The 18786-nt window shown below is 33.0% G+C and overlaps 1 protein-coding gene and 1 long non-coding RNA gene across 4 annotated transcripts in view; one reads left to right on the top strand and one right to left on the bottom strand.

Moving 5' to 3' along the window:
• The window catches only part of LOC128183365 (baculoviral IAP repeat-containing protein 2-like), a 34516-nt gene extending 27431 nt beyond the window's left edge, over nt 1-7085 (bottom strand). Inside the window, exon 1 of the mRNA XM_052852348.1 lies at nt 6975-7085. The gene's annotated coding sequence lies outside the window, so the exon portion shown is untranslated. The remainder of the gene's footprint in view (nt 1-6974) is intronic.
• The window catches only part of LOC128183366 (uncharacterized), an 83301-nt gene extending 65401 nt beyond the window's left edge, over nt 1-17900 (top strand). For all 3 annotated transcript variants that reach the window (XR_008243583.1, XR_008243585.1, XR_008243584.1), the window contains exons 3-4: nt 13813-13890; nt 14228-17900. This is a non-coding gene — a long non-coding RNA (uncharacterized LOC128183366). The remainder of the gene's footprint in view (nt 1-13812; nt 13891-14227) is intronic.
• Nucleotides 17901-18786: the final 886 nt, after the last annotated feature.

The raw sequence follows: 18786 nt of genomic DNA, 5'->3' as shown, positions 1-18786 counted from the left end.
TTTTTTACCAGAATAAGAAATTTCTATGCAAGATATAAAACTAAACATTTGGTAGAGGTATACTGTTAAGTTGTTAACTTCCAAATCCCTATATTTTCTTTCTGCTCCCCCCCCCCCCCCACTTTGTAAAGTGATCAAAATATATGAGAGCATATAGGTACATTTTTTTCATCTACTACTCAGTACTTATTAGTTATTGTATTAAAAAAAAATAATAGTTATTGTTTTTTATTTTAAAAACCCTACATGTATAGATGTGAAGAAGAAAATTGTACCTCAATGTGCTCAATTCATCAAATTAAAAACATTCAAAAATTTTATTTGTCTTCTCCATTATAATTAAATGACTGTTATTTACTTCGCGTACAAACCAGGATAATTTTCCGCTGTGATATTCTTAGGAATAGCAATAATTACTTTATCCCCGCAACAGAAATGTGTCAGAAATATGGAAACTGTTTTAAAGATGTCGTTTTTATTTACTCGTGTCTGAAAAACTATCAAAATTGATGTAGATTTCACATTATTTATTGTATAAAGAGAGGGCCCCAGAGAGTAGATATATACAGAATACTGTGGAATCATTAAATTTCGTGACCCAATTTTCGTGGATGACTTACATTTTACAGGTTCGTGGGGACGTAATTTCGTGTATTCATATATATCTACAAAAGGGAATATGACTTTATTACCCTAATTCATCAATTCGTGAAGGATGTTATTTCGTGGATGAGAGGTACCCACGAATTCCACGAAAAATAAGCCACCACGAAATCTAATGATTTCACAGTATCATTCTTTTATTTTGTTTGTACAAGTATTTAACATACTCTATTCATAGAGATTTTCTAATGTTCAACCAAAATTTCAGCGTCAATTGTAGAATTATAAGCAAGATACAGAGCTCACAGTTCGCCTAGGTTTGATTCATATTTTGTTCACATGAGTTTATTACATTTAGCTTATGATTTTTAACTTGGTATTTCCCATTCAGCATTTAAAATGGAAAAAAAAGAAAGGCCTAAGATCTTATATTCTTTTATTCACTCAAGACCAGTTCACTGGTATTTGAGGTTCAAAATCAGTTTATACAAATGTACACAAACACAGTGAAGGATCACATGTACAGTAAGAGTAATAATGACGAAAAAATGTTAAGTTTACAATACAATAAGATGTTAAAGTTGGTTTCTGAACGAACAGACTTTGTGAAAATTTTCTTAATAAATATTGACAAATTTTTTACTTTTTTAATCTTTAGTTTTTAAGATCTGTGTACAAACATAGAATTGTGAGCAAATCTCTGTATCTTGCTTATAATTTGAAGTTTAACACTCAAATATGGTTAGTAAATAGAAATTGAAAACAATTAAACACAAGAAACATTCACTATAACAAATAAAGAACACAATTTATTTTTTCGAAATGAATCATATATATACATGTATATACCTACATATTTCCGTCAGCAATGCCAAACTTTATTTAAACTGGATAAACTTGAGAAAATGCCGATCATCGCAACAAAACCTATTGCATTAATCTACCATTACGCAAAAGATAATGCCGATCGAATTACCGATAGAATGAATTGTATTTCATTATTTTTTGATACATCAGATTTTGCTTAATTTGCGCAGGTAAACAGTTAACTGTTTGATTTACCAAAGTCTCTGTTTGATTTGATACGTAAAAATCACGTAATAATACAGACGATAGTTCCCAGGTTACAAGCAGAAATAATGAAAACGAAACGAAAATCGGAACAAGCTAACACCAACGTCATGTGTGAAAACTGTCAACGCATTGAAATATTTAGCCTCAATTTACTTCACAAACAATCTCTCACCAGAGGGCGTATCACGCTGCGCTACAACACCTCTGTTAACGTCTAAATGCCAAGAATCTTGGCAAAACCCATTCTCAATCATGATATTATAAATTATAGATTTATATGTATTCAGTCTACATTTACTTCACAAACAATCTCTCACCAGAGGGCGTATTACGCTGCGCTACAACACCTCTGTTAACGTCTAAATGCCAAGAATCTTGGCAAAACCCATTCTCAATCATGATATTATAAATTATAGATTTATATGTATTCAGTCTACATTTCGATGTTAAAGCCTCGCTAAAAATATTGAAATAAAAAGATTTTTATTGGTAAATCACGGTAACAAACAAAGAACTATTTCTCGGAGTAATACTCCATTACCAATGTTTTCGTGGCACTACTTTTTAGACGTTAACACAGGTATAAGTGGAGCGAAGCAGGAACGATAACTCTGGGTAGAGATTGCTTCACAAAATCGGCAACAATATATTTTGCATGTTTCAAAAATTTCCCTTCATACGCGAACTGTTGCACAACAAGCGAATTCATCATAGTCAGATCGACCCTTTTTCGTATAATGTCATGGCTGCTTTATACAAAGAACCTCGTTTTAGAAGTATGGAATACGAGTCTAGGTAAAATGGGTTTGCAAACAAGGGCCGTGGCAAAAAATAAGCCAAGGCAGATCGACAATCGTCAATTCCAAATACGCATTATTTTGCAGCAATATTTACAGCGAATACAAATATACTAGTCCATCAAATATCCTGAAATTTTAATGAGATTGGCAGATTAATAACTGCCAATCTTTGTTTTGCCCAGACCAAGTCTTGCCTACCCATTTTACCGGATGCCAGATTACCGGATGCCGAACCCGAAGCTATTAAACTGATTAAAACACGCATTTCCTTTATTATTATTTTCGTAATAACTCAGATTTGAAACAGAATTAGCACTTAATTTTTGCAATTTATATTTTCCTTCCCATAAAGATAATTTATGCTAAACTACGTTGAATTGGAATCAGTAGTTCTTGAGAAGAAGATTTTTCAAAATGCACCCCCCCCCCTTTTCTACAGTTTCAAGGTTTTCTCCGCTTTGAATACAGATCGGACTTTTATTTTTGCAATTTATATTCGCCCTCACTTAAGGATGCTTTGTGCCAAATTTGGTTGAAATTGGATAAGCGGATTTAGAGAAGAAGTTCAAAATGTAAAAAGTTTACAGACGGACAGACAGACAGACAGACAGACAGACAGACGGACGACGGACAAAATGTGATCAGAATAGCTCACTTGAGCTTTCAGCTCAGGTGAGCTAAAAAGGAAGATGCAGTACAAAGAGAATCGGGTTATTGGGAGACCATGGTTAACAGAGAAGGGAAATAGTTTCTAATGAAGCGACGTGAACTTTTGCAAAAGGTTGCACCTTTTAAAATTTAGATTTTATTGTTAAAAAAAAACGAAAAGTGGAAGGTGCAAAAAAACTGTGCTGAAATTAAAAACATAGCAAGGCAAAGGAGGCAGTCAATAACCAGTCACTGAATAAAGATTGATTTTAAAAGGTTGTTTGCAGTTCAATTTTTTCATACATTTCTCATGTTACAAGTAATTGGTATGTGGGCTAACAAGTTTAGTTGTGGGCTCCTAAATTTGAAACTTTAGGAGCCCACATGGCTAGTGAAAATTTTAGTGAAGTTTAAACCCTGTTTAGAGACAAAATTCCAGCATTCCAGTAATGTCACAAACTGTAGCATTGTAATTCTCAAGAAGAAAATTTTTAAACATTTTCCATATATATTTCTATGTTAAACTTTGAACCCCTTCTGGAGCTCCAGTATTAGATAGAGGGTCACGGCACTTTCATAATTTAGAATCTACACTATTTGAGGATGCTTACGTAGAAATCTAACAAATTAAAGCATTGTAGTTCTCGAGAAGAAAATTTTTAAACATGTTTCCATATATACAACTACATTAAAATTTGAATCTGTCTTTGGTCACCAGTATTAGTCCAGGGGTCACTATTTTAAAGATATTGAATCTTCATTATCCAAGGTTGCATGCATATTAATCTCACAAATTGTGGCATTGCAGTTCTCGCGAAGAAGATTTTTAAACATTTTCCCCATTTACTTCTATATTAAACTTTGAACCCCTCTTGGGGCCCGAGTATTAGATTTTACCAATTTAGAATCTACAATAGCCACAGATGCTTGCATAGTAATCCAACAAACTGTTGCACTGTATTACTTGAGAAGATTTTCAAACATGTTCCCTATATATTTCTATGTTAACTTTGCACCCCTTCTGGGTCCCCATGCAGTATTAGTCTGGGGGTCGCGGCTTCCACAATCTAGAATCTTGATAATCAGAGGATGCTTGCATAGTAATCCCACGAACTGTTGCACTGTAGTTCTTGAGAAGAAGATTTTTAAACACTTTCCCATATATTTCTATGTTAAACTTTAAACCCTTCTGGGGCCCCAGTGTTGGTCCGGGGGTCACGGCTTTTACAATTTAGAATTTTTACTATTTGAGGATCCTTGCATAGTAATCTTACAAACTGTAACATTGTAGTTCTCAAGAAGAAGATTTTTAAACATTTTTCTTATATATTTCTATGTTAAACTTTGAACCCCTCTTGGTGCCCAGTATTAGTCCAGGGCACAATATTAACAATTTAGAATCTACAATAGCCAAGGATGTATGCATAGTAATATCCCAAACTGTTGCATTGTAGTTCTTGAGAAGAAGATTTTTAAACATTTTCCTAAACAGGTGACACTTGATGGCTCGAACTTCGATCTCTTGAAGTTCTTGATTTCTCGAAGTGAAATCACGGTCCCCATTTTTTTCTCTATATACCTAAGCAAATTTACTCTTGATCTCTCGAACTCCGATCACTCGAAGTTCTTGATCTCTCGAAGTAAAACCTGGGTCCCATTATATATATTTCATTGTTTTTCACTCTCGATAACTCGAAGTGGTTGCTGCCGATCAAGCGTATAATTATAGCTCTGCGTGGACTTTACCTGGATGGTTGAGTGAATGCCAGGGGGCTAGCGTGGTAATGTTAATTGGTTGATTACATTAGTGACACTACCCCTTGCTTCCATCAAAGAGTAAATAGGTAGTTTGAAACTTATTAATTAATTTTAACAACTTGTGAAAGTTACGGTATATTAAACCGCTCTTTACTTAAAATATTCTGTGATTAAGAAAACTTTAATGTTTTTAAGGTGAAAAAACCCACTTAATAACCACAAAACTAAGTTCTGTAACGTTTAAATTGAAGTAATCTGGCAGAAAATACGATTGAAATCATGTTAGACTATCCTTCCATGTTATAAATAAAAACTTCCAGCTACTATAATTTTAGAACCAAAATGACTGGAACAAAAATTTCCGGATATTTTTAAACTTTCGATCTCTCGAACTCTTGATTTCTCAAAGTTTAATCATGGTCCCCTGAAGTTCGAGTTATCGAGATTCACCTGTATATGTTAAACTTTGAACCCCCGCCTGGGGCCCCAGTTTTGGCCCGGGGGTCACGATTTTTACAATATTTAATCTTCACTATATATACAAGCTTTTGTGTAAATATTGGCATTTTTTGGTGCAGTGGTTCTTGAGAAGATTTTTGAACATTTTTTTTTATGTATTTCTATGTTAAACTTTGAACCCCGCCTGAGGCCCCAGTTTTGGTCAAGGGGTCACGATTCTTACAATTTTGGTCTTTACTATATATACAAGTTTTATGTAAATATTGGCATTTCTGGTGCAGTGGGTCTTGAGAAGAAGATTTTTAAAAAATTTTCCTATGTATTTCTATGTTAAACTTTAAACCCCGCTTGGGGCCCCAGTATAGGTCCGGGGGTCACAATTTTTGCAATTTATAATCTTCAGTATATATACAAGCTTTTGTGTAAATATTGGCATTTCTGGTGCAGTGGTTCTTGAGAAGAAGATTTTTAAAGACATGCACCCTATACTCACTGCTTTGCAATTATCTACCTTTAAAAAAGGGATTTGCTCTTTATTTTAGGAGTTTATAGTCCCCAACCCGTAAGGATGCCTTGTACTAAGTTTGGTTAAATTTGGCCGAGTGGTTTTAGAGAAGTCAAAAATGTGAAAAGTTTACAGATTGATGGACAGGCGGACGACGGACAACGGATGATCATAAAAGCTCACTTGAACCTTCGGTTCAGGTGAGCTAAAAAAAAATTGAGCTAAAATCTGTCCCAAGATTTTTTGCATATATAAATACCCCTACCTTTGCTTGCCAAGGGTTTGTGATCCGCATGAGCAGTGCGGATCAGAAACCCTTGGCTAGCAAAGATGAAATATCTCAGGGTTCTTGAAAACAATATTTATTTAATACCAGAATGGAAATTTGTTTACATGTTTTTTATTTGAATTCCCTGCCCCCTCTCTCTCTCTCTCTCTCTCTCTCTCTCTCTCTCTCTCTCTCTCTCTCTCTCTCTCTCATTTGTTTGGCTAAAGAAAGCGTCTTTTAAATAAAAGAGAAAAAAAAAAGAGATGACGTTTTAATTACTGATTTCAATTGTATTTCTTTTAGCTGTGTATATTTCTATAAAAAGCTTCAAATTGTGATGGAAACAGTAACCTGAGACAGACATTTAGTCTAGTATATCAAGGCTTGTGAACAAATTTAACAAGGACCGTGGGATGGCCAATGCTCTTGGGCCAACAATAAGATTAGAGTTGAAACAAAACAAACAATATATGAGATGACAGACTAGAGAGATGATGAAAGGGCATATACTGATCTAGTCCATTTATATTGGCTTCGCCTTTCAAACGGTTACACCGTAAAACATATTAATTTGATAAGACTTATGTGAAACTATTCGTATTTCTTTAAAAAAAAAAAGCACCGCGAGTGAAAGTTTAATTTTGCGAGTAAAGAATATTACACTATTTAGTAAAGTTTGCGAGTGTTCAAAAAATTCAATTTCTATCCCTGAATTTTCGAGGGCTTTGTGTATTAAACTGTTTTATTTACACCGTAAAACTTAACATATTAAGACTACCATGTGTTTGAATCTTGTTCGTTTGTAAAATAGGATTGCTGTGTTCAGGTAGCCTACAATTATCAAGTTCGTAAAAATTACCTATGGAACGGTTTGGGTTGTAAACAATCACCACATGGTTTTTGAGACAGTCATTCACGCGGCATCCCCCGGTGGACTAGTCTCGTTCAACCAGACGCTCGGCTGTCTCCGTAAATCTCCGACGAGCTGAGCGTCTGGTTGAACGAGACTACCGGTGAACTGGCGAGAAACAGAGGTGGCAGGGGATAGTTTCGAACGAAAGACCCGTCAAAATTTTGAAATAAAGGGAGAACCTGAGGTTTGGCTGGTTTTTTGAGGTGTATAAATTGCTAGAATATTTATTGCATTCATGTTGTGGATAGAGGAGCTCATGTCAATTTCATTGATATATGACACTTTAATGCTGGTAGCACTTTTCATCAGATATGGAATGAAAATGCGAAACTGTGGCCAAAATTTTCACTTTCGGTTTTGTGCTTGAAAAGTAGGGTGGGTTCAGAACACGAAATGTCACTCGAAAAGAAGGTGATTGACCCCCTATCAATTGGTGATTATTTGCATGGGTATACATTAAGCTACCAATCCTATGGTAGTTTATGGCAGTTGCTCGGGACTGAAGCGTGGTGCTGGACCCGTGAAAATGTGAAAAAAGGAAAAATTTTCAGAAATTTTTGAGACCATCCCTGGCTATTCTATATAGTGCTATTTGTAAGTTGTACTTGTTTTATTCTGAAATGTTTAAAAATTCTCAAGAGTCGGGACCATGTGTCCCCTGCATGCAAACCAATTTTAGCAATTTTAAAAATCCACTGAAAAATTAAATCACATATGTGGGCACTATCTGCCTGACGTTTCCTCGACCAAAAAAACTATCCCCTGCCACCAGAGAACCAGCCTCTACCCACGTTGCGTGTTCGTACCAAGTTGTTTCGCTCCAAATAACTTTTATTCTGGCCTTGAAACTTTTATTCTGACCATGAAGGTCTCGTAAAAAGTAAATAGATCACATTGGTAGATGGTGTAATTATATTAACGATGATTGAATTTGTTAATATTTATTTTTGAATTTGTAAGTTTTTTGTCCCATACACACATACACCCCCTCCAACAAAGCAATTTATTTTAATTAGATTCTTTAGGAAAATTGTACAAAGATATAGTCCGAGCAAAACTACAAGAGTCATGCCAAAAAGTCTTATTGTTCGTGCAATTTACATGTGCAGTGCCTTCTATAACCGTCCAGCGCATAAACCACCAGGTTCTAGTGCAGTATGTATGGTTCAATATATAGATCTGACACAGGGGGGGGGGGGGGGGGGGGGGTCGCACTTTTTCTCGCAGCAAACAGTTTTCTTAAATCTTAATTTGTCATTTGAATTTATTACTAGTGAATTAACATGGATTGCCCCCCCCCCCCCTTTTTTTTTGGTGAGCATGTAAAGAATTGAAGAGCATGAAAGGAAGAAAATTAACAGTAAAATTGTAAATTGAAGTAATATGTACAGATACATTACGCTCTGCGCAACCCCCCCCCCCCCCCTCCCCGAATTAGGATTTTCACGTTTGAAGTTGTAAATTTCCTCTTTTTTCTGGCTTGTTTCACCAATGAAATATTTAATATAAAGTTCTTTGCGTGAATTTTTCGTGAAGTTATAGTTAGCCCGGTAGCAGATGCCATTCGGCTTTCTACTAAAATACTACCTAATTTTCACGAGAACGATCTTGTATTTGATTTGTATTGTAATTTGTAATGTAAAAATTCTTAAAATACATATGGTGAATTCAGGGGAAAGCTCAATTCGTTACACTCGCTCAAGTTTACGCTGAATAAAAACTCCAAAACAAAACAAAAAGTTCAACAAGTTGTATTTTAAGTTGGTGAAATAAAAGGTACATGGTATTCCAATGAAAACCGATTCTCGGAGTTCGAGATAACAACTTAATAACATATGCGGATATTCCAGCACGGACAGTCCGATATAATATTCTGTACACAAAATCTCCACTAATGTCATATGTTGTAAATTTTGTATTTACTGCCACCCGGTAAATTTTAAGAAGATATCAAAGACTAGTGTCAAGAGGATAAACATTTTTGTCCCATGAAAGCATCTCCGTTAGTTTGTTTGCATGTTTGTTTTGGTTATTTTATTATTTTTGTTACAACTTACAAACTATATTGCGGAAGTCGTCATTCTGCATTATTTTTAGTAAAATTTTACTGTTTTAACAATCGTGATCCTCTGACTTTTTAATGTATCTAACGCCACTCGGATGTTCTCTTCTGGGTTTCACCTTTTACTAAAAATAGTTGCTTGCGACTAAACTAATGCAGAATTAACGACTTCCGTTCAGTTCGATGGTGTAAACTGTGAAAATAACACGACTGGATTTATTTAAAAGTCACAAAATAGCATTGCGCCCCATTTATTAATATTTTGTGGAATTACATCGACCATCACTTCCAGCCGGTCAGTTCTTTTTAGTTAAATAATGTTGGGATTTCCTGGCGAGGTGTCGAATTTTACAAGATGGCGTCTGCTGAAGTTGCCAACCTTCTTCTCTTTTTATACCAGTGATATATGTTTTTTTTATACATAGCTTATTTCGCGTTAATTGTGTTTTTTTTAGTGTAGCATACATCGATCAACATGTAATTATAAAAATACATGTAAATGACGAAAAGATAACTCGGGGAATTTGGAGGGGTGAATATTGTTGGAGGAGGGGGGGGGGGGGTCCGGTCCGCAAGCACCTGTGATCTATTCCATAGCGATGCAATCTTGTAAATAGTACACACATATATTTCAATACAAATACATGCTAATGTATATGAGGTGTTCCTTGCTGAATTTTCCATAAATCGTTATCCTTGAGCCACGTGTATACGGCGTGTATAAAAGTTTCGTGGTATTATTATAAATAGAAACCATAAAAATAGAAGAAAATTTCCTACATCTAAAAATAGAATGCATATATAAATAAAGTATGTCGAGATAATTATCGTTAACATTCATAATTTAGTATAATATAAACATACACACACATATATATACACACACATATATATACACAAACATATATTATGAATAACAATTAAATTTAAATCGCTGAATCGCTTTTGCACCGACTCTCGGGCAAGTTGCCCTTCCTCGGCAGACAAGTGGAAAAACCACGGGGAAAATATAAAAAGTACCTCATTTTGTTAAACATGGAATATGATGTTATCAATTGAGCAATTTTTTTCATGTTAGGACTCGAGTGCATGAAGACCGACTCGAAAAATTAAGTATTAATTCTTACCGTGCAGCAGTATATATACTCCGGCAGTCTGACAGATCGCGGGAAAACTAAAAACAGGACTGAACGTCATACTGAACTAAACATGTATACATATTCATAAAGCGTCTCACTTCTCAACGTGCATGGCTAGATCAATAATTTCATTGAAGTTTGTGGACAAAACATACTTAATAAAAAAAATGTAATTGCGGAGTCATGCAATCACACTGTTAAATTTTATTCAATTTGATTTTTACAATTCATTTTTATAGACTGTTAAAATTTTTCGTGTTAAAAGGTCATTCACACGCGCTGTTTTTTCACACACGCACACACACACACATATATATATATATATATATATATATATATATATATATATATATATATATATATATATATATATATATATATATATATATATATATATATATATATACACACACACACACTAATAGTACATCAGAAATTGCAGAAAGAGGCTAATAAATCATTTGTTTAGGGAAAATAATTTTTCAACAATTGCAAGATCATTATGATTTGTTTCTAGAATATCTTCCGCACAAAAAGCATATTTCTAGGCAAAACTTATTTGTTTGATAGATGTTCTGCAATATTTAATATTTACATTTTCTACTGTCTTTGTCTGTGATAACATTAAGAATCAATGTTGAAGCCTAAAACCCAGTAATTTCATGAAAGATGAGCGACTAAAAAACGGTATTGGCTGCTCCGCGTAATAATACATAACCTGTGCTACATGAAAAAGTAGTGGCTTTAAGGTGGCTCTATACACCCACAGTTTAATCCAATTTTCAATAGAAGACCACAAAACATATACTTTTCAAATATTAAAACGATGATAGGGATACTATAGGTATTTTTAAAGAATTTTCAAATGTTTTTTCGTGTTTTTCTAAAATAATTTTTAAAAAGTTAACTATTAATAAATTGAGAGAAATATTTTTGTCATATGATAGATATTTCCTTCGGACACCTAACAATAAATATAATATTTCTTAACATTCAAAAAATTTATTATTGCAATTTTTTTTAGTATTTCCCCAAAACATAATTTTTCATATTTTCTTACTCTGTTGACAAATCATCTGAAAAAACTGCTTGATGTTATAAGAAAATGTATTTTGATAACTTTGACATAAAAAAATTGAATAAAAATCATTGCAAATAAATACAAAAAATATTTTAAATTTTATTTGGTATGAAAGTTCCTCAGGTAAGAGTTATCGTTCCTAAGTCCCAAGGCCCAAACATCTTGGGGACTTTTCATTTCTGAGTTTAATAAAATTTCCTAAATATCACGATGGAATGATAAAAACATACATATTTCATCATAGGCCTATACAAGTGAATTTATTCGCTTTAATGCAAAACTAAGTCAAATAAATAAAGGGGAAAAATAACTAATCTATTAGGTTTTATGTATCCCAACCTGAGAGAAATGCGAAGCCACCCTCCCATCCCCTTAAATGATGGTTAGGAAGATCTGTCAATATTAATGTAGATTAAAGTATATTATAATCAAAATACTTTCACCGGTTTAGAATTTTTTTCCCAGTATTCAACCAAAAAATACGTTTTAGAAAATTTTGGAAAGTTAAAAATTTGATTGTTCCAACGGGATTCGATCTCGTGACCTACAGGTTTGTAGTGAACCTGCTAACCCACTGAGCTACGCTGTAAGATATCTAAAATCGGAAAGAAACCATTTAAAAAATTATACTTGATTTTATTGTTTTTTGCGATAAATAATACGACACAACGTGAAGGTGTCTTATTACTTGTAAGTAATGATTTTTCCAATTAACAATTTAAATCTAAGACTATTCATTTAACAATTTTTTTAATAGAGCGGTCCCCATACAATTCGCCTCAGTTTAAATCAGCCAGTACCGGAATTGCATGCTTCCAGATTTACTTTTTTGCGTACTGCATCATCAAAAAGTGGTGTATAGAGCAACCTTAATTTATGTGTTTTAAAGTGTGGAAATTGGAAATTATATAAATATAAGTAACAAGGAATCATTCTTTGAATATTATCAGGTGATAATTTCGGTCGGAGCGTGGTCAAATCTATCCATTGGATTTGACCACACCCCGATCTTTCTGTGCTAAGTTATAGTGGAACACTTCTTTCCCTTGTGCATGTGCAAAATTAATTATTTCCCTATCAAATAAACCGACATGCGGAATAAATATGTTGACATGCAAGATAATCATGTCAACATGCAACATAACTTTGTTGACATGCAAGAAAAAATTGCAATCAAATCAAAATAATTAAAAATCTACAAAAAATCGGATATCGCCATTATGTGACTTCCAACAAGCTACTTATTTATGTTGACATGCAAGATAAATATTTTGGGTTAGGGTGAGGGTTTGGGTTAGGGTTAGGGTTGACATGCAAGATAAATATGTTGACATACAACTTATTTATGTCAATATGCAACTTAGTTAGTAAGAATTTTCTATGTTTTTCGGGGGGAGGGGAATTTCGATAACGATAATAAGAGAGTTTAAGAAATTTGAAATTTCCAAAGGAGGTGGGGGGGGGGGGGGGGTCATCAGAAAACTCATATTCATAACAAGTAAGATTGCTTTAACACACTCCTTTGCTGGGGGGAGCATTTATTGCAACAAAAACTTCGTTTCAACCTCTCATTTTCTCTTATAAATAATCAAGAAAAAGCAAATGTATTTTTTAAAGCATATTTTAAGATACCTTATTCATGACTTTTATAAATGACACATCATCTCTGGAAGAACTTTGTCAGTCGTTATATCTAATCCACTGATTTTCATCGCAATCATAATCTATCTAGCTAGCACCCTCCACTTGCTTTTAGACACACTTACACGCCCCATTACGGGTCGCAAACTAAAAGTCATTGTGTAACATGTCTTATAACACACCAGCAAGGTTAACGCTACCTGATACGTCGATGAAAGCACTGGCGTCGGAAGCAAATTGAAAGTGGGGGGGGGGGGGGGCTAGAGTAATCCTCAGAAATATTGAAAAAAAAATAATTCCCAAAATCATGGAAAACTTAATCCCAGGGGGGGGGGGGGGTGTATACCTATACTTCCAAAAAAAAATAATATATACCAAATCATGAAATTCCTAATCCGTGGGATGAGGGGGGGGGGGGGGGGGGACTCTGAATCTGAATCTAACTTCTCATTATTTCAAGGTAAATTTAGGAACAATAATTTTTCCTGCGAGAAAAAGTGGGGGGGGGGGGGGGGTGAACCCTGTATCATGCTATATGCCTAATTGTTAGGTCTAACTTTGCAAAAACAGTGGGGGGGGGGGGGGGGGGGGGGGGGGGGGGGCTAAGCCCCCCTTGCCCCCCCCCCCCCCCCCCCGGTTCCGACGCCTATGGAAAGAATATGTATCAAGTTCGTTTTCCTCACCCCCTTTTCATGTTTTGCATGTTTTGTGTGTTAGGGGGTTGGGGTTGTTGAGATTTGTTGCCTCGAAAATCATAACAGGTTCAGTTGCATGTAATTAGGTAACTATGATAATGGATAAAAAGAGGCATTGCAAAGTGTCCTAGCTTGGTTTTACAATATTTATTTGTTTTCTTTTCAGCGTTGATGACATGACTATCAGTATTTGGAAAGCTCTTCTGTGCATCCTAGTATTGCTGATGTGTAGTTCTTTCATAAGGTAATACAGATTTACAATCTTATACATCTCAGAATTTCTTTTCTGTGTGCCAAATATATAGAAAAGTGAGCTTAATATTGACATCATAGAAATGCATTTTAAACAAGGTATAATGTTTTATATTGGATTATAGAACTAAAATTCGTTGATATATACATGCAATATGTAAAACAATGTAGTAATTCAAAAGAATCTTGATTCTTTTTTATACAAAAAGAACTAAAGATATAAATGCATGCTTTCTTTTATAGCTACAAAAGTTTGTATGGTTATGTGTAGGAGTATACCATTAATGTATAAAAATTTAAATATCATAGCTTCTTTTTGAAATGTCAAGGTCGGAAAACATAACCAAATCCCGCTGTGGTTCTATACTGAACTTTGGATCATCAGGTTGTTATAATCAAAAGAATAACAATTTTAACACATCACGTGGAAAAGACGTCGAGTCGATCCAAATTTCCCGAAAGACAAACAATACAATGAAACAGGAGAATGGTACAGAAACCTCCATTGTAATGCATCGAAATTTAAGCCTCAATTCCATCGAAATTTCTATAATTGTGTCAGTAACTGTTATAGTTCTGCTGGCTGCAGTAATACTTGTAGTTGTGTTGATAGTTCGCAACCACAAAAAGAAAAGAGGAACATACCATATTACCGGCACAATCGTTACATAATTATGATGCATGTGCATTTAAAGATATTTGTAAAGCGTTTTCTTCGTCAAAATATATCAGACTCATTCATTATGATCCATTGCCATCGCAAGATTTGAAGATAATTGGATTTAATGTAGTCCAATCCACACTTTGCAAAATTTGCTTACTTTTGTGGGGTCAACCCTAAAGTTAAAAAAGGAAACCCCAAACTTTTTCCTTCTTTATGCAACCAAATATTTTGGCGTTCTTTGATACATAACGAAAACGTTCTTTGATACATATCTATAGGTTTTTCTCCCAAAGATTGCGATAACGGGAGATAACCTTTGCAAGATGTAGATTGGTTTATTGATTATCGAAAGATATTTACTATTTTATAAACTAATGAATCAAGGACAAATAATTAAATTTTGGACGACAATAACGCAATAACAATATAAAAGAAAACTTTATGGTGTTATGTTTTGGAACATGTTATTACATTTAAGTTAAAAGATTGTATTTTAAATGCATTTTCAATGAAAAAGTCAATCCTCGAACATGGAGTATGACTAGAACATCGAAAATGTAAAGGAAAATACACATTAATCAACTATTGTATATGACATGAACTAATATATAAAAATATTTTTTGGACATTCGTCATTGCACTGCAGAGTTTAACAAAATTTGGACATGCAAAAATGCCTTTTTGATAAGATACCAGCAAATTCGTTGCATGGTTCACACTAACGTAAAATTAGAGAATATTTTCGATGAAAATTGCAGCTTAATCTTTTTCCGAAGTAAACTTTTTTTAAACAATGCATTGTACACTTTCTCATCATGATCTTATTATAGTTGTTTGTAACAGAGCCTTAAAAAGGGACTAAGTATACATTTAGAAAAAGTAAGATGTCTTTTGTATCATCAACTCTATTATTTAGTTAATGTTTTATTTCATTTAACTGCTCTTAAAAATTGATGCATTTTAAAGAAGCATTCAATAAAGTATTGTTGGGGGAAATTTAACATAGAGCAAACAAATTCCAAAAATGTTTTAAAACCCATTTGTTTTTTACTTAATATTTCTTTGAAAATTTTGATGCGCTTTTAGGCTAGCTAAGATCGTTTTATTTCTAATCCTATATTAAACGGCTTACCCACACATAACTCGAGCTAGATAAATTCAGCTGCAATTTTGTTATGTGTGTTTTGTTTTTAACTGGAAATGTTGTAAACTTAATTGTTCAAAACTCTCAGTTGTATGTGTTCAGAAAAAACCGGTTTCAAATTATTTCAAATTATTGTTTCACAATGTAGGTATTATCTCAAAATGATATAAGTTTTAAATCATTTGAAACAATACAAAAAGATACTGGTATATGTTGAACGATTGCAATATTTTTTAAACATCCAAGCATTAATTTTCTTTCTTTGACCATACTCGTTTACGTCCTTATAAGTATTTATCTTAGTTGATGCAACACCAAACTATTCAGGGAGAAATGCATTCCTCCTATTATCATTAAGTAACTTTTGTTCGTGTACCTTTTTTATTCAAACGAATTAGCAAATGTTTTAATTAATAAATTCATTGACAAAAATGAATGACAATACAAAGCAAAATATGTACACAGCCCATATCAATCTGAGAGCTGCGAAGGCCAGCCTGCTGATATCAATTGATTGAGAGTTAATATATGGGTGTCATACTGATTTTGCCATGTACATGTATTATTCTCCACTATCACTTTCCTTTCATACATTGTTTATAAATAACTACATATATACTTCATTCATGCATACCTGCTATGCTTTTGTAATCTAAACAAATGTCTGTGTTAACCTATGTTTTGTTGTGTATCTCTTTGAATTTTAAATACTTTTTGTTTTATTGATGTAAGCTAGTTTAATAGTTCTATTACACGTTTGCTGATTATATTTATTACGTGCAGTCCATATCTGTAAAACATATATATGTTTGCATGTGATATGTATAATTATTTAATTAGTATTTGTTAATGTAAACTTGATTTGTATAATTGTAAGATTTTTAGTTTGTTTTGATCTAATGATATACTAGCATTTTTGTATTTGCAATCAATAAAGATATTCGTTTCATCTTTAATTAATTGAACTCAAGTCCCCTACTCAGTATTTTTTGCTTTTTTAAGAACAGTCTCACGTTTGTGTTGTCCATGCATATATTTAGCTTTTATGTATAGGATTGTTGGAACAAATAATAAATTCTACTTTGGTAATTGTTGTCTTTTTGTACTTTTGATGTTGACGTTAAAGCTGACATAAATTCATTAAAGTATTTGGTTGTCATAATATTTTTGTTCGCTCCTCAACTTTTCAAAATTCAATCTTTATTTCCCCCTTGCAGAAATGTCTTGCTATAAGTAACAATACATAAAGAAATTCAGTCAATCGTACAGTATATGTTGAACGATTGCAATATTTTTTAAACATCCAAGCATTAATTTTCTTTCTTTGACCATACTCGTTTACGTCCTTATAAGTATTTATCTTAGTTGATGCAACACCAAACTATTCAGGGAGAAATGCATTCCTCCTATTATCATTAAGTAACTTTTGTTCGTGTACCTTTTTTATTCAAACGAATTAGCAAATGTTTTAATTAATAAATTCATTGACAAAAATGAATGACAATACAAAGCAAAATATGTACACAGCCCATATCAATCTGAGAGCTGCGAAGGCCAGCCTGCTGATATCAATTGATTGAGAGTTAATATATGGGTGTCATACTGATTTTGCCATGTACATGTATTATTCTCCACTATCACTTTCCTTTCATACATTGTTTATAAATAACTACATATATACTTCATTCATGCATACCTGCTATGCTTTTGTAATCTAAACAAATGTCTGTGTTAACCTATGTTTTGTTGTGTATCTCTTTGAATTTTAAATACTTTTTGTTTTATTGATGTAAGCTAGTTTAATAGTTCTATTACACGTTTGCTGATTATATTTATTACGTGCAGTCCATATCTGTAAAACATATATATGTTTGCATGTGATATGTATAATTATTTAATTAGTATTTGTTAATGTAAACTTGATTTGTATAATTGTAAGATTTTTAGTTTGTTTTGATCTAATGATATACTAGCATTTTTGTATTTGCAATCAATAAAGATATTCGTTTCATCTTTAATTAATTGAACTCAAGTCCCCTACTCAGTATTTTTTGCTTTTTTAAGAACAGTCTCACGTTTGTGTTGTCCATGCATATATTTAGCTTTTATGTATAGGATTGTTGGAACAAATAATAAATTCTACTTTGGTAATTGTTGTCTTTTTGTACTTTTGATGTTGACGTTAAAGCTGACATAAATTCATTAAAGTATTTGGTTGTCATAATATTTTTGTTCGCTCCTCAACTATTCAAAATTCAATCTTTATTTCCCCCTTGCAGAAATGTCTTGCTATAAGTAACAATACATAAAGAAATTCAGTCAATCGTACAGTAATAGAAAATTATAATGAAGACAACGTATGTACAGATATAATGAGGAATATATATATATATATATATATATATATATATATATATATATATATATATATATATATATATATATATATATATATATATATATATATATATATATATATTCAGTTAACTGGCTTAGTATCTATATATTAGATCCGACACTTTAAAGATGCCTAGTGTTGTTGATTCTATTCAGTGCTTTATATATATATATTTTTTTATATATATATATATATATATATATATATATATATATATATATATATATATATATATATATATATATATATATATATAACCTTAAAATACATTGAGGCTGAGGATAGGAGGGCCTTGAATCTGATTTTGATGAAGAATCAAATACTGAAAACTAACTTTTAATGGCGTAAGAGATATTTTTGCGAGGTTCACGAGAACCTCTCCGTCACGAATATTTTCCGGCGCGAACTAGTCATCACTATTATTTTTCACACAATTAACATGTCGTTCATGACTGTTTACAGTCACTGCGAAAGAGTTCATCTCCGGTAAATCGCAAAATAAAGTCGTTGCAAGTAAAACTTTACAGTATTCCAAGTGATAAAATTGACACATCATTGTAGAGGGACCTGAGTCACAATTTTGCACCATGCCACAAGAGTCAACATTTTACAACATGCCAACATCCCCTTTATTACCTTATAAAACATACAGAAAAAAACAATAACAACATTTTCCTGTAGA

This window comes from Crassostrea angulata, chromosome 5, assembly GCF_025612915.1.
Source record: "Crassostrea angulata isolate pt1a10 chromosome 5, ASM2561291v2, whole genome shotgun sequence".
NCBI lineage: Eukaryota > Metazoa > Mollusca > Bivalvia > Ostreida > Ostreidae > Magallana > Magallana angulata.
Note: the sequence above shows the minus strand (reverse complement) of the source record. Positions and strands in the feature narration are given on the sequence as shown.